A 25,340-nucleotide genomic window follows, 5' to 3' on the forward strand; every position below is an offset into this window, starting at 1 on the left:
TAGGATTTGATGAAGATGAGATGTTTGTTTGAGACAACTAGACTCTATCTTGGGGAGACCGTGATCATCTTCTAGCATGGAAGCTTGGAAAAAGTTTTATTCTGGGCCAGACCATGGAAGGATGTTCATAGTCCACCAAAATTAAGTCATCACGTGATTGTCTTTCTTGCTAATAATTTATTTTAGGTTTTAGCATTTGGTTTCAGACTTTATCTCCTAAGTGCTGCTAAATACTTTTATAGAATTAAACAATGATTGAGAGTGTGTGTGATTTTTTTCTCCTTGTGCTTTGCGTTGATTTCACTCTATCAATTCTTCCTGTCTAATCCTCGGGAGCTCAGTCTCCATAGAAGGGTGAGCCTATTTTCCTCAGAAATGGGAAATTAAACTCCTTAATCCCATGAGAAGTCGGGTAGAAACCGTTTCCCACATTGTACAGAGTGCCTTCGTATCCCCTATGAGAAAGGGTATTTGTTGGCTCTAATGAGGATTTGTTTCTGAAACCACTGCAGGCCTATTATCGTAAGATTAACGGACATTTAATTGCATCCTAGACGTCGTGGTACAAAGAGCAATTGCTGTTTAAGACTCTAGGGATAGCAGATTTCTCAGTAGGGTAAATGACCAAGACTCCAATCCTGACGTAGTACATGAACTGGACGGTGCAGGAAGAGTTGACATAGCAGACAAAGGAAGGCATCTGAAGATACTTAAGGAAACCATAGGGAAATGAGAGATAATTCACAATGAATTCAGAATGAATTAACCAATAATCCACAAAGGTGGGAATGATTTAGCCACGTAGGAAGCACAGGTGCATACAACGGAAGACGTAGGGATCTCATTTTTCCACGAGCCTGTGTTGTGAAAGAAATACAGTACTCTATGTATTCAAAAAAAATGATCAGTAGTCAACAGATGTGACCAAAGTTTGGTAGTTGACCAGAACTTTGAATGGATTAGTTGGGCAAAGGCATAGAACACTTGGTGCTATAGGTTTTGGAGCATTTAGAATTTAGGGAAAGACTTTCCCCACGCCATGTGTTGCCAGTAATATCTCTAAGGAGGATGATGCTACTTTAATTTCCAGAAATGGTAGATGCAGCTTCAAAGGATGTTTTGTTTCACAGAGTGTCTTAAGTGTTCCGAGACCCCAGAGCCAAGAGTGCAGGGGGAACAAGGCTGCCATAGTGCTATGCACAATAATTCGAGGTGGTTTGGATATGGAGAAAGGATGGAACCTGGGAAGGAGAGATACAGGGAGACACATTATCAGTGATTGTCTGGGGAGGTGGGGTGCTGAGGGAGTTGGTAGGGTAGTTATTTCCAGTGGTATTGAGTTTTACTTTACGAGTTCTGTTGGGGATGTCCCGATTCCCACCCAGCACAAACTTTGGGTGCAATGTACACCAGGGTCCTTCCTGCCTCTCCAGCATCTGGGGCTCCAGGCATCCCAGGGCTGGTGGCTGTGTCCCTCCCATCTCTGCCTCCATCATCCCATGGTTTCTCCTCTGTGTCTGTGTCTCCTCTTCTGTCTCTTACAAGGACACCAGTCATTGGATGCTGGGTGTGTTCCAATCTACTATGACCTCATCTTCTCTTGACTCCATCTGCAAAGATCCTATTTTCAAATAAAGTCTGGTTCACAGGTTCTGGGCTTAGGACTCGCACATAATATTTTTAGGGCTGATGTTTGACCCACTGGAGCAGTGAGAAATCGAGTAAAAAGTAGTATATTCTGGAGGTTAAGAGTCATTGAGGGAGTCCATCAAAAGGAGATGAACCCAAGGTGAGGTAAGTCCTTCCACAGGATGGAAGGTACATGCAGGAGCAGAGAGGGTGTGAGGATTTGTCTTTTCATTGGACAGAGCCCTGTGTTTTCGATTCATTTCCTGGAAACATTAAGTGATGCGCCTCTTGTGCTTATTATACAAGTTCAAAATCCTGTGTCTTTAATTTTTTTTTTAGAAAGCATGGATTTTGAAGGGAAATGTGCCACAGTGACCAGGATGTATTTGAGGTTAATTAATCCTCCTAGTGGACGAGAAAAGGAAGCCGTAACGAATGGCATGGCGGGTCATGCCTATGGACTCTGGCTTCTGAGTCTCTGCAGTGACTCTCCCTGCTTATTTCAGTTCAACGCTCTTCAGTCAATGTGAATCTTCACCCAAGCGATTGTGATGATGGGATCTCAGGGAATGTCCTGCAGAGCCTGCAGCAGGGGGAACCCACTCACCATGTACGGATCTACAAAGTGATACAGCCCAATGGGTGGATGAACATGTGCACTGCCTTGGTTTGAAGCTTGAAAAAGGCCATAGAACTGGTAAAGTATTTTAAAAAAAAATAAGCAAATCTTTTGCATTCTGGGTGCAAGCAAATACAACACTTGTTTTCCTACGGTGTGTGAAGTGCCTGCAAATACATTAAGGCAATTTTTTCAGTGATGTTCCTGATGTTGCGTGAATGAACATGAATAACGTTCTCCTCCCTTGAGAACGCTGCCCAAGCCCCTGTCCACAGTCTCTGCTGCTCCCTCCTGGAAAGAGCCTCCACGCAAGGCAGGCTGATTAGCAAAGAATCACTCAAAATTCATGTACTAAGAACCCACACGTGAACATGGTGCCTCCTCTGTGTGTGCTGTGGTTGCTGCTGAGGGGTCAGTGTTTCTTTTTTTTTTAAGATTTTATTTATTTGTTCATGAGAAATAGAGAGAGAGAGAGAGGCAGAGACATAGGCAGAAGGAGAAGCAGGCTTCCCGCAGGGAGTCCACTGTGGGACTTGATCCCTGGACCTGGGATCATGCCCTGGGCTGAAGGCAGACGCTCAACCAATGAGCCACCCAGGCATCCCAGGGTCAGTGCTGCTTAAGAGGAAACCACCATGGAGAAATCTACCCTTCAGCAGGGAAGACGCTCCCCACTCTGCTCCCCCACCTCAGCCCAGATGTCCCAGCAAGAGAAACACTGCTAGAGCAGAGAGGACTCAGATACTACTGTGACATCTTCACGCAACGGCTGCTGATGTATCTCTTACTCAGATCCATAATGACCAGTGTTCCTTTCTGCCCTAGATTTCTGCTCTTTTGTAGGGATGATTTTGTTATTTGTTTCTGGCAAGCTATCATCTATCTATTATCTATCACCTATCTACTATTATCTTTTATCTACTTATCACCTATCTATGTATCATAATCTGTCACCTATCTACATCTATCTTTGTATTCATCTATCTATCTAATCATTCTATCTACTTATCCATCATAAGTATCACCTATCTATCCATCCTATCATCTATCCATCCAACCATCGATCCATCACATCTATCAACCATCCATCTACCCATATATCCATCTATCTATCATCTATCATCCATCGATCTATCATCTATCTATCCATCATATCTATTATCTACCTATCTATATATCTATTCATACATTTCATTTTGTTCTCTTACTGAATTGCCCAAGACCCACCACTCTTCCTTCTTTTTCTCTAACAATGTTAGCAAAATAGCCCACAATTTAAAAAAAAAAAAAAATACTAAGAACTAGTCAGCAGACCAGAAAGAAAGGAAATACTAAATTGCTTTTTCAAACAAATGGTAAACCTTTCTAGGTGGAAGCCCAGAGATGATTGAAAGTTTCATTAGTGACAGTTTAAGACGTGAGCACTGTGGGCTTCATATATCGTAGTAAAAATGCTTCATGGAGGTGTGTGTGTGCATATGAGAGAAGGAAGTTAACACAATAAATAAATACACTAGAAGGAAGTAAATGAACACTGCAGAAAAAAATGAGAGAAACTAATTGATGATAAAGCGTCCTCATAGGTTCATCACATTGTCTGGGATGCCCATTTTCACAAGACTTCAGGCATTCATTCATTTTATGTCTTTGAGAGCAAATACCAAAGTAGAGATAAAAAGTAAAGCATTGTAAGAGCAACAAAAAAGGTAGAAATGCCTTAATTTAAAAATATTTAATCTATCACAAAATGTAAATAGACCCTAATTATAATAAATAGTAGCATTCTAAATAGTACAATGAAAAATAACACTCCTATTGAGTGGAATTAAAATCCAAATACATGCTAGGTCTATGACATAAACCATAAACACAAAAATAGGTAAAGGTTAAAATTGTAGTTATGAGAAAAGGTGTTATCATGAGAACACTAACTGAAACAAAGCGAATGCAGGAATATTAGTCTCAAACAAAACAAAACGCAAGGCAGAAATCATGATGAAGGATACTGTGGGGGTATTTCATAATTTAACCAGAAGACATTAATTTATGCATCCATTGGTGACTAATAAAAGAGCTTTGAAATATTTATGGGGCACCTCCCTGGCTTGGTCAGGGGAGCATGGGACTCTTCATCTCAGAGTTGTAGCTTCCAGCTCCACATTGGGTGTAGAAATTACAAAAGAGGAGCGTCCAAATATTTAAATCAAAATTTCACATACTGTAAAGGACAAACGGACATGCTCTTGATGTAGACTATTTTCTACATCATTATGTTATGTTACTATTTTAACATATCTACTGAAGCTGCTGATAGAACAGGAAGGAAATGATTACAAATGGTAAAGATTTGGAGCACCTGGATGGCTCAGGGTCAGGGCATGATCCAGGATCCTGGGACCTAGTCCCCCATCAGGCTCTCTGTAGGGAGCCTGCTTCTCCCTCTGCCTGTGTCTCTCCCTCTCTCTGTGTGTCTTTCATGAATAAATACATTAAATCTTTTTTTTTAAATGGTAAAGATTCTATGCAAGCCCACGACACATGACTCGCATATACGGTGTGATGTAACTGGCAGCCACACCTTGCACACTCTCTTCAAGCGCACAATGCTGACCAATTGACCAAATGCTGCAACATAAAACAGATGTCATCACGTTGCACACACTGAAAACACCAGGGACATGCACGTTCATCACGGTGCAATTAGCAGAAGTTCCAGAGCAAAAGGACAACTGGAAAAGTCCCAAGTGTCTGTAAATCAAGGGAAACACAATTAACACATGTGTGGGACAAAAGAGATAAACACAGACCATTAGAAAATAGTTTGGATTTAGTGACAATTAACATGTGCCTTTGTGAACGCTTTGTGGTATGCCCCGAACGGAGACGCAGACGGAAAGATAAGCCTTAAGTTGAAACGTGTATCCTATTGGTTAATGCTAAAAACTCACACTACAAATACGAGTCTGAGGAAGCAAGACAAAAAAGCACAACCGGCTGTACTCACAGATGACAGAGGGATGGATGTAAACCGAGGTAAGGGCAGAAAGTAAAAGAACAAAAACAAGAATGAAACTGTGAAACACGGAGTAAAAGTCTGCTCATCCAGAAGAGCGCTGAGGTCTCCTACTTGTCAAAATTAAAAGACTCAAAATTCGATTAACCAAATGCTTCTTGCAGCAATCAGCGGAGGGTGTGTTCAAGAAAAATTAGGGTGAGTTTTGGGAAGAGTGGGAAGACTGGTAATGTACGCTGACCCGTGGCCTTCCCCTCAAACAGCTGCATTCGAGAGCCAGGCGACCCAGCAGCTCTGCAAGCACCAGAGCTTCAGAGCTGAAGGTGAACACAACCTCCTGCCTGCATGCTGCCCAGAAATCCTCCATTTGCAGGGCACTTTTTTTTTGTAGAGTGACTGGACCATTAGCTTGTTCAGTGAGGAAGCCTCTTTCTGCACATTACTTGTCAGAGGCATTGTTCCCCCAGCACGTGTGGAGCACATTCTTGGTTAGACATTAGGAAGCCATACAACGAGTCAGTCAATGTGAAGGGATAGAAATTGGGCAATATGTGTGTCTCTGACCACAGTGGAAGCGAACTGGAAATCCACAGCACTGGGGTGTGGGAGTCTTATAGGCAGACGGAGATCAAACGTATGCTCATGAGTAACCCAGGGATGAAAGAATAAGTCAAAAGGGAAATGGAAAAGAATCTGAGGTCAATGAACATGAAACCCGCATTCCAAAAATGTATGGGATGGGGCTAGACCAGTGCCTCACAGGCCATTTATCAATGTAAAAATCTATACTCAAAAATAAGACAATCTCAGGGCTCCTGGGAGGCTTAGTCAGTTAAGCATCTGACTACAACCCAGGTCGTATTCTTGAGGTCCCGGGATCGAGTCCCAAAGGAGCTCCCTGCTCAGGAAGGAGTCTGCATCTTCTCCTGCCCTTCCTCCCAGCTCATGCTCCTTCTCAAATAAATACATTAAATCTTTCAAAACAATAAGACAATCTCAAAATAGTAACATCATCATCTCCCTTCAGATCTAAATTAAGAGAAGGAAATTAAATCCAATCAGAAAGAAGGAAATTATAAGTATTGAAGTGTGAATGGATAAATACATTACTGAAAAACCACACAGAGAAGTCAATGAAGATCAAAGGTGAAGATGAGCAAAATTGTCAAATTTTAGTAAAGCCGACCAGAAAAAGAAAAAAAGGATGACTCAAATTACTGCATAATAATTATAAGATTCTGTTAGTGATTAAACACACATACACAAACTTCCCACATAGAAAAGTCCAGTCCTGATGGCTTCCCTTGTTGAGTTCCGGCAAATATTTTAGAAGAATTGATGCAAGAACATCATGAATGTTTCCATAACGAGAACAGGAAAGTCTTCCCGATTTAGCCCATGAGGACACTACGGTGCTGCCACAAACACGGCCAGGACGCCGCAAGAACACAATAAGCAATATCCCTTAAGAACACATGCACAAAAATGCTCAGTAAAATCTTGCACATTCAAAAAAAAATCTTGCACATTCAATTCAGCAACATATAAAATGGATTATATGCAGTTTGACCAAATAACAGACGTAGTAAAGGTCAAATTTCAGAGACACACAGGACATTTTAGCATGTGCCACAAAGGAAGCGCATGTGCGTGATTGGAAGGGGAGTCATCTTAGGGATAGGACTTTTCATATCTGTCAGCACAAGCCTAAAGGCAGTGAGGTCTAGTCTGCAAATGGTCCCAGGAAGGTTTCTCCTCCCGTCCTTGGAAACACTCCCCCGGCAGATCCACGAGCTCAGGTCACTATTCCCAGCAGGCAGTGTCTCCTCAAGATTCGTTTTCCTCACGTGGGTACTGAGGTCAGCAAGGTCTGTCTGAGATCGATAACACACAGTGAGGTAAGGAAACGAGTGATGGGATACCACATACGGCACATGTCGTATGAGCGGAATCTATATCCCGAAAGAATCCTTGATCCCCCACATCGACAGATATAAAGAGAAAGTGAGGTTTAGGAGAATCATTTTTTAAACAGATTTTATTTGATTATTTGAGAGAGAGTGAGCAGGACGAGAGAGGGAGAGAGAATGTGAAGCAGACCCCACATCCACCGTGGAGCCTCAAAAGAGGACTAGAAGAACATGACCTGAGCCTAAACCAAGAGTCATATGCTTAACAGGACTAAGCCACCCAGGTGCCCCTAGAAGAATATCTTTTAAGGGTATGTAAGAGAGTATGGATGTGGATATTTAAGAAGCAATACGAAATGGGGACACCTGGGTGGCTCAATTCGTTTAGAATCTGACTCTTGATTTTGGCTCAGGTCAGGATCTCGGGGTCTTGGGATTGAGCCCTGGGTCTGACCCTGTGCTAAGCACAGAGTCGGCTTGTTCCTCTCCCTATGCTTCCTCCCCTGGCTCTCGCTCCCTCTCTCCGAATCAAATAAATAAATAAATTGTTTAAATTGAAAAAAAAAAAAGGAAAACCAATGTGAAATGGCCGGCCCAATCAAAACATCTTATAAAACGTTCACAGTAGATATTTTTTATCATCAGCTAATAGAGCCATAGAGTTTACAGATAACTGTCTGAGCTGAAATGTAAACCACTAACTATATTTAAAAGTATACCCCCAAGATGGCTTTTCATCATGAAGATACTCCACCCCACACATGAGACATGTAAATATTAATCCACACGTGGGAGATTCTCAATGTTTGATGAAGATAGAAAAGTTTTATAATGTGCTGGCCAAAAATGTGGAGAAGTCAAAGAAATAAAACTCTTCCTACATTTTTTAGAGGACGGCACTGATTGATTCAACCCCTTAGAGGATGCTCCCTGTGACTTCAATGGTCAGAATTCACTCTAAATGTGCCCCAAAATGTTAGTGTAAAGACAAACACTGCAGCATGGTTTGAAGGACCCAAAGGTTATATAGTAAGTTTAATTTCTGCATGATTAGGTTCAATACATTATACCACACCAATTTCATAGAGTAATATGCAGACCTTAAAGAAAAATGAGGGTGATTTGTGTTTGTTGATATAAAAAGATGTAATATGCGTATAGGCATCCCAAGGACAAAATGGAAATGTATTGTGAAGAATGTGATATAATATGTGAATAGATGGCCAAGGATGTTTTCCAAGTGATTGATTTTTAGGAAAAGCCCTGGTGCCTCAACCACAGGAACAGGACTTCTTTTCGATTGGAAATCACTGTTATGTTCTACCTTAATGTGCTTCATATATTAATTATTTTTTTAAACCCATTATTAGTCCAATTGCTAAATTAAAGGGGGAAGGTGAGTGGGGAGTGAGGTGTGAATATAATTGGACCATACGAAAAAATACAAATAAAGAAGTAACAAGAGCCAAACGTAAAAACTAGACACATAAAGTAAAAGATGAAAAAAAAAAAAACAAGTATTCAACCTCAGCTATCCCAATAAATACGCAGAAGATAAATTTTCCTGTCAAAGATACACTGACAGGTAAGACAGTAAAGATAAAAATCTATCTGTGTGCTTTCAAAATGATGCTCGCTAAAAAAATTTTTTACAAGGGAAAACAGTGAAATTAAGACATGAGAAAAGATCCAAAGTCAATGCAAACTTTCAAGAAAGGTTGAGTGGTACTATCAGGAGCAGAAGAAGCAGAATTGAGGTTTCAAAGGAGGACCCAGTCATTGTGGTTATTGAGGCCTGGGGGGTATGTCCTAGGAACGTCAGTGTCGCATGGAGATGAGCCAGAAGAGCCTCTGCTGTTTCCTGGTTTTGAACATGGCATGGAGGGATGTCTGATGCTCAGAGCCACCGCAGCCACTTTGAGGACCATAGAACGAAAACCAGAAAGGCAAGAGCATCGCCAAGTAAATGACCAATATCCCTGGATGGTCGGGCTGCTCAGTTAACAGAGCCTAGAAGACTCTTCTTGCCTCTTCCTCCTTACGCAAAATACATCAACCCCTCATTGTGCAAGTTGCTTTTATTTCGGTATATTTTTAATTGTGAATGCATCTAGGCCGCTGCTTTATTTTTTGGGGAAAACAAACCATGGTCTATGGGAAAAAATATAAAGCACTTTTTTTGTGTACAAAACAATATATCCAATGGATAACTTCAAAATCTGGTGAAAGGGGCACCTGGGTGGCTCCGTGGTTGAGGGTCTGCCTTTGGCTCAGGTCGCGATCCTGGGGTTTCTGGGATTGAGTCCCACATCGCTTCCCTGCAGGGAGACCATGCTTCTCCTTCTGCTTGTGTCTCTGTGTCTCTCATGAATAAATAAATAAAATTTAACAAATATGGCTGAGATAACCACAAAGAAAATCATTTAAAAAAAAAAAAGCTGGTGATATTACCCAACTATGGATATATTCAAGAACTTGAATGATGTCAAAGTCATTGTGTTAAGAACAAGTCAAGCTCAAGAGGTCATCTCGTTGATCACTCCTCCTACAAAATATTCTCAAAGTGACAAAACTAGAGAGAAGGGGAAGACATTTGTGATAGGAAGGGATGAGAGATGGCAGGGAGGAGGTGGGGATGGTGTCACTGTAAACAGGAGGCTGTATGGTGGTGGAAGAGTTCTGTACCTTGATGGTGTTGGCTTCTCCATCCACTTGTGTGGACAAAATGGCACCGAACGAGAAACACCTGCTGTATTAATGCCAGCTTCGGGGTTTTGATAGCGTGCTATAGTTACATCCGACGTAACCAATGTGGAAACCAGGTGAAGGGCACACAGGGACTTCTCCATATTGTTTTTGCGAATGCCTAGGACTCTATGCTTATCCCCAAATCAAAAAAATATATATATGAATAAAAGAATGTGACCTTTGCTGTATCTTGTCAGAGATTAAACTTAATGTCCTAAATAATGGAGTTTTCTTGTCATTTTCTGATACCACTGAAGAAGAAATAAAAGCTAATGGCACATTGTGTTGTCTTATAAATACTCTGATGCTCTGTGCTACATGTATTCTACTTAACTTCTTACGTTTAGGTATTTTTAAATGTCTACAACGTGGGACACTTTTGTTTAGAGTTTATGCTTCTCGTGGAAATAAAATTCCAGATTCTGAAGAACTCACTAACTCATTAATAGCATTGTTTATCATCACCTGCAACTACTATAACAAATCATCTCGATTTCAGATTTCCTTTTCCTATCTCAGATGAACCCGCTTCGCATTTGCTTTTTTTGTTTCCCATCCTCCCGTCTTTCTGTACTTCCTCCTCAAACTGTTTCTTTTAGTTATTTCCTAAATAATAGACACAGACCATATATCTGTGTTTGCACCAACTATCTTATGTGTGTGTGATGATTCCCCTGATTTAACACTTCAGCAGGACTCAGTAGTCTGGAAATTAAAGTATCGGTTAACTTTAAAAACACGGTCGACACAGGCGTTTAGGGTTCACAGCAGCAACAGGGAATACAAAGAAAAAAACATTTCTTCAGAGTAGAAACATGTTGATAATCTAGCCTTCTTTGTTAACACTTTAAAAGTGGTATAAACATTGTGGGAAACAGTGTCTGATTGAGTTTTTATTTAATGTTGTAGAAGAAACTACTATACATAGCTCTCTACAATGTCTTCATTAGTGGATAATGTGAAAAAAAACCTTCAAAATAAAAACAAAATCTTGCAACTTCATTGCTGATTAACTATCTTAAGCAAGAAGGCAGCATAATAAAATTCAATTTGGACCACTATTAACACTGGGTGGAATTTAATTGGGAGGCAAACTAAATCCTGGATTATTGTTTCCATCTAAAATACGTGAGCTTGGTGGTTTTGTTAAAATGTAAATGCACGGTGGCTTTTATTATTTGTTTTAAGAGCAGAAAAATAAAAATCAAGAAGCATAGATTTTCAAGTATACAGAATAAAAGTTAATCACAAGTAGGCACAGTTTTCTCCTCCAAATTAAAATATATTCCTAGAGAAGAAATGTGTGGGAAATATCAGAAAGGGAGACAGAACGTAAAGACTGCTAACTCTGGGAAACGAACTAGGGGTGGTAGAAGGGGAGGAGGGCGGGGGGTGGGAGTGAATGGGTGACGGGCACTGGGTGTTATTCTGTATGTTAGTAAATTGAACACCAATAAAAAATAAATTAAAAAAAAATAAAATAAAATATATTCCTAGAAAGTAATTCTTTTTTTTTTTGTAAGATTTTTTTTCATTCATTCATTTGACAGGGAGAGACAGAGTACAACCAGGAGGTTCAGAAGAGGGAGGAGAACTGCTGAACATGGACTCGATTTCAGAACCCTGAGATCATGACCTGAGGTGAGGGCAGACCTTGGACCTACTGAACCACCCAGGCGTCTCAAAAGCAAAGTTATTCTAACGCATATTTAATAAATACAAGATGATAAGCAATTCTTTATGAAGCAGGTATAATAAAAATAACTTACATTGCTAGAGTAAATTTGTAGTTTTCTAGCATTTATTTATTTTATTTTTTTCTAGCATTTATTTTAAAAGTACATTTTTCAAATGATCATGTGGCATTATAGGTAAGTGCATTTTTGCACGGTTTCTACATCAAATTAGTCAAGGTTTTCAGGATACTTTTGTAGAACCACGAGACAACAATATACTTCTTACATTCATCTGTTAGTAGTAGCCTTGCATCTGTAACACCACAATGTCACAATTTGGTCTCTGCTTAAGCTAGACTCAATGGGCTGTGGATGCCAGGACATCAGGCACTATTAAAACTCTCAAAGAGGGGGAATTCCCTAAACAACATGGCTGTCAAAGAGACCTTTCCAAATAATTGTTGGGGCCTACAAAATGTGGAGTAGTTGGGGCATTGAGGACTTAGATGCATCTTTAGTCTCACTTCCCTTGTGTGTCCTAGGCAAAGTTTGGGCAACCGACACGTCTGGGATCCAGCACATTCAGGCAACAGGGGGACCCTCAGAGACAGTTTCTCCTCAGCTCTGAATTAGTATGCTAGAGCTCCCTCATAGCTGAGAAGCCAAGAGGGAAATAGACACAGGTAGATTCCTCACCCCCACCCCCCCAAGGCTAAGCCGGGAAAAGTGTGATGACACCTGGGAACACAGCGATGTTGCCCAGGTGCACCTGGAGACTAGAGATGTCACTCGACTCAATTAGTACATAAAAACACGATGTTTCCTAAATGGGGTTACTATGAAGAATATAAGGGTCTACTTTTGCAAACCTGCTAATACAATCCATTAATCCAGTGGAGAGAGAAAGCCAAACGATTCTACCAAAAGACATGGAAAATGTATTTGAAAATAATTATGCAGCCAATACAAGAAGGAAATAATAAAACAATGCATAAAATAAGCAAAAACAAACAAAATTCAAATAACAGAAGCACACTTCTAAAACCAATACCAATATGAGAGTAAAAAGCAGGTAGGAGAGTGCCTTCCATTGGCATTATTATGCAATAATTTTTTGAAGATTCTTGAAAATGCAGTGAGAGGAGTAAATGTAAATGCATTACAATGACTGGACAAGGAAAGATGAAATGAGAGCTCTTTAGTTGATAGTATGACTGCGTACCTGAGAAAATCAATTAAAAACCTTTGAGAAGGGGACTCCTGGGGGGCTCAGCAGTTGAGCATCTGCCTTTGACTCAGCTCGTGATCCTGGGATGGAGTCCTACATCGGGCTCCCCACAAGGAGCCTGCTTCTCCTTCTGCCTATGTCTCTGCCTCTCTCTCTGTGTCTCTCATGAATAAATAAATAAAATCTAAAAAAAAAAAAACAAAAACTATGAGATGGTATAAAGTGATTTAGTAAAGTTACTGAATACAAAGTAAATAAACAAAAATTCTTAGTTTTTACCTCTACTGCCAGTAAGTACCTAGAAAGCAATGTAGACATCCTCCATTCTAAATCCAATAATTGTAAAAAAAAATTTGGAAGTGCATTTAATTAAAAAAATGACATTAGGAAGAAGCATATCACATTTTTTTTTACAATTACTGGTTTATTATGAAATATAAATGAACAGCCAGATGAGGAGGTTCATAGGAAAAGATCTCCAAGGGTCCTTAAAATAGCACCTTGTCTTATTTGTGGAATTGGGATACACCATCCTCTTGGCACGTGGCTGGGTTCACCAACTCAGGAGCTCTCTGAACTCCACCATTTAGGGCTTTTTAAAAAAGATTTTATTTATTTATTAATGAAAGACATACAGAGAGAGAGAGAGAGGCAGAGACACAGGCAGAGGGAGAAGCAGGCTCCATGCGGGGAGCGTGACGTGGGACTAGATCCCAAGTCTCCAGGATCTCACCCTGAGCTGAAGGCAGCTAAACCACTGGGCCACCGGGGCTGCCCCACTTAGGGCTTTTAATGGATGTTACATAATATAGACATGAGTAATTAAATCATTGGTAATTCAACCTCCAGCCCAGCCCATCTACCCTCCCAGGAGGTCAAGAATGAGGCTGAAAATTCCAAAGGAAGCCTATCACATCTTACAAGATCTGAGCAAATGGAAGTACTTGCTATACTGTTGTTTTCTTCTTTAAAGTAATCTCCATATCCAAAGTCGGGCTCCAACTCATGACTCTGAGATAAAAAGTCGCATGCTGTTCCAAGGGAGTCAGGCTCCCCGGTACATGCTAGCTGGTATGACCTAGCTCTGCGTTGCATGCATCACTCAACTAGAAATGTATGGTTGCTCATAATATTTTTTGCAATCTTTAAAAAGGTGTATGAGCAAAACTGCAATTTAAGCTTACCTCTCTTGTTCACTGTGGGGTGAGCTATACAGGTTAGCTCTGACAGGGGAGGGCAAGGTGGTAACAGAAAATCAGTACAGGGGCCCCTGGATGGCTCAGTGGGTTGTGTCTGCCTTCGTCTCAGGTCATGATCCCACGGTCCTGGAATCCAGTCCTATGTCAGGCTCCCTGCTCATGGGGAGCCCGCTTCTCCCTCTCCCTCTGCCTGCCATTCCCCTTCTTGTACTCTCTCTGTCAAATAAATAAATAAAATCTTTACAAAAAACACCCAAAAACTCAGTACAGAACCAGGACAAGCCTTCTTTCTTCCTTTCCGCTGCATGTCCCTCCATCTTGTCTTCTCACCTTTCTTCTTTCCTTCTCAACATTAACAAAACCAAAAGAGAGAATACGCAAAACCTCAGTAACTAAGTTTGCTAATTAAACAATTCATGCAACAGAAAGCATAAAATGACAGGTTGAAATCAGAATACTGGAAAAAAATATATTTTAGGGTAACGGGTGCGTTTTTGTTCTTGTCGTCTTCTTACTCTTTTTTTAGCCTTCTTTATTATTTCAACATTGATATATAGTTGCTGTATGACGTGGTATTAGTTTTAGGTGTACAGCACAGAGAGAGAGAGGGAAAGAGAGACCAAGACAGAAAGAAAGATCATCAAGAGCCATTGAGACAAGAGTAGAAAGAGTAAGAACAAGCTATTGTGTGGGATCCCTGGGTGGTGCAGCGGTTTGGCGCCTGCCTTTGGCCCAGGGCGCGATCCTGGAGACCCGGGATCGAATCCCACGTCGGGCTCCCGGTGCATGGGGCCTGCTTCTCCCTCTACCTATGTCTCTGCCTCTCTCTCTCTCTCTCTCTCTCTGTGTGACTATCATAAATAAAAATTTAAAAATAAAAATAAAAAATAAAAAAAAAAGAACAAGCTATTGTGGAAAGAGACCCGAAAGTCACTGAACAAAACAAGCAAAAAGAAAGAAAAAATCCTCTACACCTTTCAATGTACACACAGGAGACCAGGATGCAGAGCGGGAGTTGTCCATCTTAAATGCTCAGGTGCTGTCTCATGAAAGACATGCAATGTTGTTTTTATATCATCGTTTTCGTGGAGTAGAAGTTCCACTGAACTACGGAAACACGAACCACCTGTTTCCAAAGCATTTGCCAGGCTCACTATTCTATCCTAAGTAATACGACCAATAGTTCACTGATCACCTTTTCTGGCTCGGGCACGCTCTGCGGAGCTTTATACAGGGTCCCAGCACCATCCATCTCCTAACTGGCTAACTAGCCAACCTCGCCACTAAATCCAGAGCAGAACTAGACAGACAGGAGGAGCCAGAAGGCATATTGCAGGAAACTCAAAGGCCACGACGCAAGACACAACGAAGGAGATGCTCCTGCTGAGAATAGCCAGGGGGTTGCCCACCTGCCCGTTTATGGCCACACTCTGGACTTGAGTGAACACAGGCAGCTGGAAATGACTTTGAATAAGGAACTCAAAGAAATCCCAAGGACCCGCAAAGCCTTTGAGACACGTTGCTCAGCTCCTTTGAGAACTGTCTTCATGAGAGCCCTAAGAAACTCCACAGACGGGGTGGTTTACACAGCACGTGTTATATCACCATTCTGGAAAGCACTGGTCTTCATGTAGCTGGTGTCCAGGGAAGTCTCTCCTCCTGCTGTATATATGGAGGCTTCTAGCACTGTCCTCATGTGGTAGAGACAGGTGCCTCTTTTTATAAGGACATTAATTGGGCAGCCCGGGTGGCTCTGCGGTTTAGCGCTGCCTTCAGCCCAAGGCCTGATCCTGGAGACCCAGGATCGAGTCCCACATCGGGCTCCCTGCATGGAGCCTGCTTCTCTCTCTGCCTGTGTCTCTGCCTCTCTCTCTATCTGTCTATGTCTCTCATGAATAAATAAGTAAAATCTTAAAAAAAAGAAGGACATTAATCCTATAGGATTGGGGCTGCCCCACTCTGATCTTGTTTCTCCTAAATAAGATGGCCTCATCTCCAAAGGAGCCATACCGGGAGTTAGGGTTTAACAGATGAATCTGGGTGGGAGCACACATACTCTGTCCGTAACACAGGTCGTTCTCACCACTGACGGCGGATTTTCCACAGGTAGAGACATAATGTAGCTTTTCTACTCTTTGCTGTGCACACAGCGAGTACTCATCAACATAGGCACAGATATAAAGGATGCCCAAGGAACAGCCAAGGTGTAGAAAGAACTCTAAGTATTCCAAACACTTTGGAAGAGGAGGGACCTTTGGTCTTTGATCTCCAAAGAGATCAAGGACACAGGTGGTCGGCGAGCATGGCAGGAGGTAGTCGCAGAGTTGTCATAGGATGGATTCAATAAAGACACGCAACACAGATGAACAGAAGTCTGGGAATAGGACAGCTGGGTGAATGGGAAGCACATTCTCTGCAGTAGCACCGCCAAGTGTCCGGATGAAATGCGTCTGGTGCCATGAATGTGGGAGTGAGGACAAACGCTCCACAGAAAGGCTCCTGAGCAGGTCTGTAGGTTCCAGGGATATCCACACCTCTTTTACAAGTCAACACGGCCCCGTACTCTCCATGCATTTTATGGGTATTTCTATTGACCCACTTAAGACGACAGGCTTCTTGAGTGATACACTACAACCTGCTCATCCTCTCATTACCGAATCAGTGCTCCGAGATGCAACCTACGTTAGTGGACACAAATCTTATCTGCATCTGATTCCAAATTGTGTGGAATAGTTAGATTCACCATCAAGCATCTTCCTTTTGCACGCCTTTTCATTTTTCACTCATTTCATTTTGATCTTCCTTTTGAAGATCATCCTTTTATATTTTACCAACCCTGCTCTTTACTCTTCTTTCCAATGAGGCCTTTGAACAGGAAACAGCGCAACAGCAGAATTCAAGTAACACTATGCTTTATAGGAAGTTTCAAAGACTTGAATCACCACTTGCAATTAGATAAAAAACGTAATCAGAGAAAAATCAGCTTCCTTGGATTTGTTCTGAATCAGGAGCTCCGTCTTTCAAATTAAACTATGATAATGGCTCCAGGGACCCGGGATTGAGTCTCACACCAGGCTTCCTGCATGGAGCCTGCTTCTCCCTCTGCCTGTGTCTCTGCCTCTCTCTCTGTGTCTCTCATGAATAAATAAATAACATCTTTAAAAAAAAATGGTTCCAGGGGTTCATGTCTTCATCATTAACAGATCTGTAAATAATTCCTGGGTGTGTTCCAGGGCGTGCAAGTTGCAGTGTTAGGTACATGGATGTCACTGAAGCATGCAAGATTGTCGACGTCATGAACAGACTTATAAAAATGCAAGGGGAAGTACCATATTTGAAAACCTAAGTAGCATTTGTAGGCACACATGCTGGGACAGAATCAGGAAGGAATCTTGACTATTTGCCCACAGAGGTTCTAGGGTAGAGTTCTATGGAGGAACCCGTATACGGCCTCTAAAACAGGATGGGCTGCTTTCCATTTGGCTATTGTATACCTGGGTCCCTGTATCTGCATGCAGGCATTAAGTGTGCTGTGCGTGTGTGTGTGGTATATGTGTGCATGTATCTGTGTGTGTACATGTGCATGTACCTGTGGAGTGTGTGATGTGAATGTGTGTGATATATGAATGTATGCACGTTTGTGCATGTGGAGTGTGTATGTGCATTTCTGTGGTATATGTGAGCATGCAGGTTTGTGTGTGCATTTGCTCACGTGTGGAACTTGTATGTGCATTGTGTAGTACATGTGTGTATGCGTTTCTTTGTGCATGCATGTGTGGGGTGTACATGTCTGTGGTATACATGTGCATGCATGTTTGTGTGTGCATCTACTTAGAGTTTGCATGTGCATGGTATATGCATGCATGCATGTTTGTGTGTGCATGCATGTGTGTGGAGTTTGTGTGTGCTTCTGTGTGGTATACACATGCATGTATGTTTGTGCATGTATGTGCAGAGTGTGTGTGCCTATGGCATACGTGTGCATGTATGTGTGTGCATGAGTTTGCATGTGCATGGCATACGCGTGCATGTGTACTTGTGTGGCCTCTGTTGCATGTGTGTGGTATAGGTGTGTGCATGTTTGTGTGCACAGGTCCATGTACGTATGGGGCATGTATGTGCATGTGCGGGGCATATGTGTGCATGCTTGTTTGCACATGTATATGCAGGCATAGAGACCAGTTCCCTTTGTACATTACAGGGAAAAGCATTACATGTTTTCTGGGGAGAGACGCATAAGAGAACTTCCACCATTTGTGTGCGGGTTGCGGGCCCAGCTTCCACCCTACCCGGCTCTGGCGTTAGCACAGCTGAAGCAGTGCAGCTGCAGAGTCACAAGCCCTATCCAATGGCTTTTCCCTAAATGTGCACAAACTAAGGCTGGACCAGTGGACTAAAGCAAAATGCTCGTTTTGTTCTTATTGCTGTGTGTTTTTTTACCACCTCTTTTTGTCTCCTCTGGACTTAAAGTCCAATACGTTGACTCATGCTGCAAAAAAAAGTCACTGAACGTTTGTCCAAGCAAAAGCGATACGGTCACTTCAATGATAAACTGAAAATACAGGAATGGATGCACCTTGCCTCGAAATCAGCTACCATCTAAGGCAGGACACAGGCATGATTAGTCTCCATACCTGTCAGAGGCTAAGTGATGGTGAGGTGACCCAGAATAATATTCATTTATGCTTGTGGATTATGAGGTCAGAGGCGGGTAATGTGTGCATATGCTGGGGCTGCTGACGCCAAAAATAATCTCTTCTGTGCTTCTGCTTGTTTCTTTCATCACCACGGAAGAAACCTGAAGAGGAAAGGCATTTTCATCAACCAACCGTCTTTGGTTTTGGGGGGCGATGCTGCCTGTGACTTCACGACGTGGAGAAAACCTCTGGCCACCAGCGTGGATGTGTGACTTAGCCAGGACTCTGAACGGCTGCCATCAGGAGCTCATTCTGGCCGACGAAGCAGAGAGACATTTATTGAAAGAGGTTGCACAGATCTCCAAGATTTGGGGAAGAGCCAAGGACCAGATTACAGGAAAATCTTCCAGGGACGACGTCCAATATAAGCTTATGAATTGGTCTGGTGGAGACATCGCCACAGAGACTTGGCAGGTTGCTCCTAACTCTCATGCCACCCGGTCTGTGATGCCGAGCCTTAAGTCAAAGTTGCGAATGCCTCCTGGTGTAGCTGTCATCTTGAACATCTGCACACCCACTGGTGCCATCCACATGCATAAAAAGGATTCTGGTTGGAGGACCCTGCATCACTGGATTAGGTCCCAGCTGCAAGGGAAGCTGGAAACTTGAAATTTGAGGATTTATAGGAGACTCATAAAGTAAGAAATATGCCAGACATGACAGGGGAGCGCCAACCAAGTCCAAGATAACCAAACCAAAGATAAAAATCCTCCACGGAAGAATTTTTTTGGATGCATTGGGCGACGTCCTGATTAATGAATGCCTTCCCTTGTTCTGCAGAAATACTATCTGAGTTATGGTTGGCTCTTTGTTGGCTCTATGTCGGCTCATTGTTGACAACAATGGGTAGGTGTACACGGAATGGGAAGAATCATCCCTGGGTGGGTTTGATGACGACCAGTCAAATATAGGGCCCTGCCTGCCTAATTAGGTTACTTAAGAATGATCCTGCAGTACCTCGTGTTGTATCAGAGAGCTTCGTCTAAACACGACTTGGAAGCAAGGGGTAGCGGCCTACTACGAGGAAGAAACAAAATAGATTCAAAGATGGACGTGGTCGTCTTACTGGAAACATAGGAATAATGAACTACTTTTCCTCTAGGGGATTTGCAGCTGAACGAACGTTTTCGAGATGAAAAGAAAAAAAAAATCTACTTCTCTTTGGAAAGGACTGACGTCCTTCATCGTGCGCAATGATGGAGTGGGACGTTCGCAAGAAAAGTAAGAGTCTTCCAGGTGAAGAGAAAAAGCGACTAATCCAGTTTCTCGGGAAACAGAAGCTTCGAAGGGAATGCAGCCAGTGCAATTCGGGGCTACACGCTTCTCTTAGTTCCTTAAACTTCTAGTACTTGAAAACGTCGGATGGCTTGTGTCCCGGATCCAAGTGTTCATCAGAGAAATTTCCTCGGGAACAGGGCGGCGAGCGGTGAGCGATAAATCCCTATCTGCTCACCACCTCTTCGTCACCGAGTTTTTTTCCAAAAACTCAGTGCTAGGGTATCCCTGGGTGGCTCAGTGGTTGAGCGTCTGCCTTCGGCTCAGGGCGTGATCCCGGGGTCCTGGGATCGAGTCCCACGTCGGGCTCCCTGCGTGGAGCCTGCTTCTCCCTCCTCCTGTGTCTCTGCCTCTCTCTCTCTCTCTGTCTCTCATAAATAAATAAATAATCTTAAAAAAAAAAAAAAAAACTCAATCCTAACTGTTGGAGGAGAGACGCCAAACATCAGCACACATTTCCGCCGGATGTCTTATTGAGGGTCGGGTTAACTGGAACCGGAGACCATCAGCAGTTACCGAATTGTAAACGACTTGGCTTTGCTGGTTCAATCCATGCAGTAAAGAGGGAAAAAAACAAACTTCTACCACCATTTGATGGATTGCAAGGAGGTCAGCGCACCCCCCTCCCCCAATCCCCACCTGGCTACTCCCCCTTTGGATTTATAGCTGGTCTCAGACAAAGCCATTGGCCCCGACCTTGGCACTAATGCGTGTCTCTCGCACGTCTGCATGTGCTCGGTAGAGCTTCAGGATTGCGGTGTGATGGAAACACACCATGATTCTGACAATGCACATCCCGCCCTACTCTCTCCAACCTCACGTCTTCCCCGTGTGTGTTGGGACTTCTGAGTATATGTCACTGCCTTTGTCACCATGACACCCACCGCCTTGGTCCTGACCGGACGACTCTGGCTGAAGGCACCTGTCTTCCTTCTCCAGGTCCTCCCAGTCTAGGGTTCGGGTTGGCCATGCCAACAACCCAAATCCAAGCCCTCAACTGCCCCACATTCTGCTTCTTTCCAGGTAGCACATTTTAATCATTTTGAAATGAGGGTATTGGGTTCTTCAGAAGCAGTATCCAAAAGGGAACTTAGATAGACTCCATGGAGCTCTGTCAGTTGTGGGGCTCAGGGTCCTCAGCTCTCATCCTGGGGGATGCCCATCACTCCTTCCTGAAGACGAAGCAGCTCGTGGTATGAGGAGGATGCTCCTGGCTCAATGCCCCTGAATACTACAGGGGGCATCTGAGATGATTTATGTTGGCCACGTTGCAATAACGTGAAATGATAAAGTCAGAGTAACTTTCAAATACCCTGACTACAGTAATAGATTGTATTAAAAATGTTACCGTTTTATCACATAAATAATACAAAATCATTGATGAAACAGTTTGCTTTTTTTTTTTTTCATACTAAATATTGAAGAGTAGGATTGTCTTAAATAATGCCAGAAAAGAGGGCACTTGGGTGGCACATTCAGGTAAGTGACCGACTCGTGATTTGGGCTCAAGTTGGGATTTCAGGATTGGAGATCGAGACTCACATCGGGCTCTATGCTCATCAGGGAGTCTGCTGGAGATTCTCTGTGTCTCCATCTCTTTCTTCCTGCAATACGTGCTCATTCGCTCACTCTCAAATAAATAGATAAATCCAAAAAAAATAATACTGCCAGAAAAGAACCGTTGGAAAAAAGAAATGTGTCTCCTCCACTGGCAAATAATATGCTTACTTATCATTGCCATGTTTTTATTTACTGTTATAAAACTAGTTCTAAAGCATCTTATGATTTTTGCAAGGTCAGAAATGGATTTGTAGGGCAGGGGGAGCTGAAAAAATCAAGAAGGAGGGAAGGAAGAGTTTTAGGAAATCAACGTGGGTCATGTGTTAATACAACTAGATTACACATCCATTTCACTGAATGATAATGTTGTGAAGCGGTCGTGTTCTCGTGACACATAAATTTGAAGAAATATTGTTTGCCAACTATTTAAAATGATAATTTCTGAACATTCAAGGCAAGCTCATGGTGGAGATTTTTATACATGCAGAGCAATATAGAGAATGAAATTCAGAGGCATTTTGGCTCCATCCTCAAACAACAGCCCTTGTCATTTATGTATTTCTAGACTTACATTACAGATACTGAAGGATAGGATTATTTGCAATATTTTTGAAGAGCATTAAATAGAGCATCAGGATCCAAGTAATTGTTTAAAGGCTGGAAAGAAACGAGTATGTACTACTGTATGGTGCATCTTTAAAGAAAAGAGTCAATATCTTAAAACATTAAACAGAGGCATCAACAATTCATTTAGCGGTGGATGTGGGTGGATCATGTTTTTCAACAATTACATATCCGATACACAGAGGGATGCGGAGATGTAACCATTTCAATGAGTCATTTTTTTATTTGGGGCTCTTGGCTCTAGTAAATTCCACAAACAGAATAAAAAAGGTTTAATCGTAGATTGTCATCATTGGGGTAGCAAAGGTTTAACAGTAGATGGTCACTCAAGACTTAGACCAATAAATTAGCACTTGCGAGGATTCCTATAACAGAGTATTTAAATGACCATCTAGAATGGAGACTTCCCCACCGTTTCAGATTCCCAAGCCACATGGCTGATGGCAGGCGGAAAAGAGATGCCAAAATGGCCAACTGTAAATATGCATATTTTTAGAAGACCTGTCCTGAGGAGTTTGTCTAGGGCTGGGAAGGTGCATGGGGCTCGAATGGGCCATCCTATCAAGATACTTCCATTGTGGTTGCTCAAGGACTCGGTGCCACTGGACTGACCAACCCACTTAAACCTTTTAAAATAAGGCTCTGTTTGTGGGAAAGAATATCTATCATCCTTTGTTTTTCTCTAATATCTTCTACATCTCCCCATTGCATGGTGCATGGAGTTCAAACATTTTTATATTTAGAGTCTTGCAGTTTTGTGCTGACTAGATCGTGCAAGCAACACATATTTCCAGGCATTTTTTTTTCTTCTCCCCAAACCCACTGGTGTGATCTCTAACACAGCCTGAATGTGTCGATCTTAAACCTCTACAATCCCGCGATGCCTCCCTGCTTTTCTGCCTCCACTCCTGAGACGTGCTATCAGTGCCTGGAACAAATCTGTGTGTCAAGGACTCGTGGTACGTAGAATAGTCAACTGTCCCAAAATGTCCATGCCCGATTTCCCAGAACCTATGGGAAATGTGTCAGCCAGGCTAACACAGCAAAGGAGAATTAAGGCCGCAGGTGGAATTAAGGTTGCTAATCAACTGGCCTTGGCATTGTTGATTATCTGGATTGGTCCATGATGACCATAAAGGGCCTTCATGAAGAATCTGGGGATCCCTGGGTGGCGCAGCAGGTTTGGCGCCTGCCTTTGGCCCAGGGCGCGATCCTGGAGACCCAGGATCGAATCCCACGTCAGGCTCCTGGTGCATGGAGCCTGCTTCTCCCTCTGCCTGTGTCTCTGCCTCTCTCTCTCTCTCTGTGTGACTATCATAAATAAATAAAATTAAAAAAAAAATAAAACTTTAAAAAAAAAAAAAAAGAAGAATCTGGATGAGTAAGAGTCATTGATGAGTAACCGCTGAGGGCAATGGAGGAATGGACTCGGTGTCAAGGAATGTGAAGGTCTCTAGATACTGGAAAGGCAAGACATGTTTTTTTCTACTAAAATGTGCAGAAGAAACACAGCCTTGTGGATGGATTGATTTAGCCCAATAAGAAATGCATCCAATTTTGAACTCGAGAACTGCATTCTAGTGTTTTTTAAAGACATTTGATAAGGAACACCTGGGTGGCTCAGTAGGTGAAGTACCTGCCTTCAGCTCAGGTCATGATCCCAGAGTCGAGGGATGGAGCCTGGTGCCAGGCTCCCTGCCTGACCCGGAGTCTGCTTCTTCCTCTGTCTCTGCCCCTCCCCCTGCTCATGCTCTCTGTCTCTCAAAAAATAAAATAAAATAAATTCTTAAGAAAACTAAAGGCACTCAATAACTTGGTGGAAATTTGTTACAGCAGCAATTGGGAACCGATACACACTAAAGCTTCCTCTGACTAATTCTCGCCTTGACTTTGACTGGGATGTGTCCTACTACGTTTTATATGTGTTTTAACTCTCTGTACTTTCTTTAAAAAAGGGGGGGGGGACACCCAGATTTATTCATTCTCAGATTATTCAATGTTTATACTGAAAGTGGCTAAAAGTTGTTTTTTCTCATTACTTTGTAGCAAGTGAATAAATAAATTATATTGATAACTGACATTTTTTTGAATTGATAGGATGACTGATATTCGAGACAAAAACCAAAAGGTTATTTTATGATATAGAGGCAATGCTGTTTAAGACAGAATGTTATAGTTAGCCCTGATTTATGGCAATACCGTTTCTATTTTGTCCCTGTGTTTACTGTGCCAGTGCTATTTAAAAAAAAAAATCAAGCTAAGTCCAAGAAACCAAGTTATTTTGTGCATTAAAAAAATCTGACATGCAATGTTCCTGCGATACTTATTTGGACAATGCATAGGTTAATAAGTACAGAAATTGTCTAATTATTTGCAAATTAAACAATTTTAGGAAATTGACTCTTTGAACTTCAAAGATAAATATGCTATGCGGATCATTCACATTTTAACAATTTTTGTGGGTTTAATGTTAAATTTCGGTTTTTAAAAAATCAAATAAATAACGACATCGAAATCATTCTTAGAACTTCCAGCTAATATGCTACTCTGAACGCTGAGTGTCAGACTCTTAATGGCAAAATGTCTATTACAGATCAGAGAAGCACTCAGAAGCCTCTTGACAGAAAGAGGTGAACTTTTTAGCATAAAGGAACACCGTTTTCAGATCTTCACGAGCAGCTGCTATCGTCCAGAGAACTGTCAGATGTTGGCGGAGGCGAGATGACCTCTCATTCCCGACTCACGGTGGTAGACCTCTCACCTTCTAACTCATTTCTGACTCTTGCGTTTTCTGACTATGTGGCTCGAAAGGACAGAAGGAGGAACCTTGGCACAAACTGTGAGATGATATTTGAAGCTAATTGTGTGTAGTTGAAAAACCAACAAATACACCCTTTTCAGGTACCGGGTGCCCTGTCCTGAGGTGGCTCTTAGGTTGTGTGTGTTATCCTGTGGAGTTTCATTCACCCACACAGGTAACTGCACGCAGACACATGATCCCACTGGATGCACAGAACGACATTCCAGGGCAGAGTTGGTGGAGAGTCATGGAAAAATAGAACACCTATTCTTATGGATGGTACACACTCATTGCTCGTAAAAGGTCGCATACGTACAAATCTTTTTTTAATTTTGGAATGTACAGGAAGTGAGCTGTGAGCG

General features: G+C 42.2%; 2 long non-coding RNA genes across 3 annotated transcripts in view; one reads left to right on the top strand and one right to left on the bottom strand.

Annotated features, from left to right (window-relative positions):
- Positions 1-25,340, bottom strand: part of LOC111094843 — a 155,374-nt gene that overhangs the window by 76,299 nt on the left and 53,735 nt on the right. The gene's annotated exons all lie outside the window — the stretch shown is intronic.
- LOC111094842 lies at positions 1,626-25,154 on the top strand. Of its 2 annotated transcripts, XR_005386067.1 has the most exons (4): positions 1,626-1,794; positions 1,969-2,326; positions 11,470-11,560; positions 24,772-25,154. It is a non-coding gene; the product is annotated as an uncharacterized LOC111094842 (long non-coding RNA). The 2 variants fall into 2 exon arrangements; XR_005386066.1 differs by lacking the exon at positions 24,772-25,154 and having other exon boundaries at positions 11,470-11,679.

This window comes from Canis lupus, chromosome X (genome assembly GCF_011100685.1).
Source record: "Canis lupus familiaris isolate Mischka breed German Shepherd chromosome X, alternate assembly UU_Cfam_GSD_1.0, whole genome shotgun sequence".
NCBI lineage: Eukaryota > Metazoa > Chordata > Mammalia > Carnivora > Canidae > Canis > Canis lupus.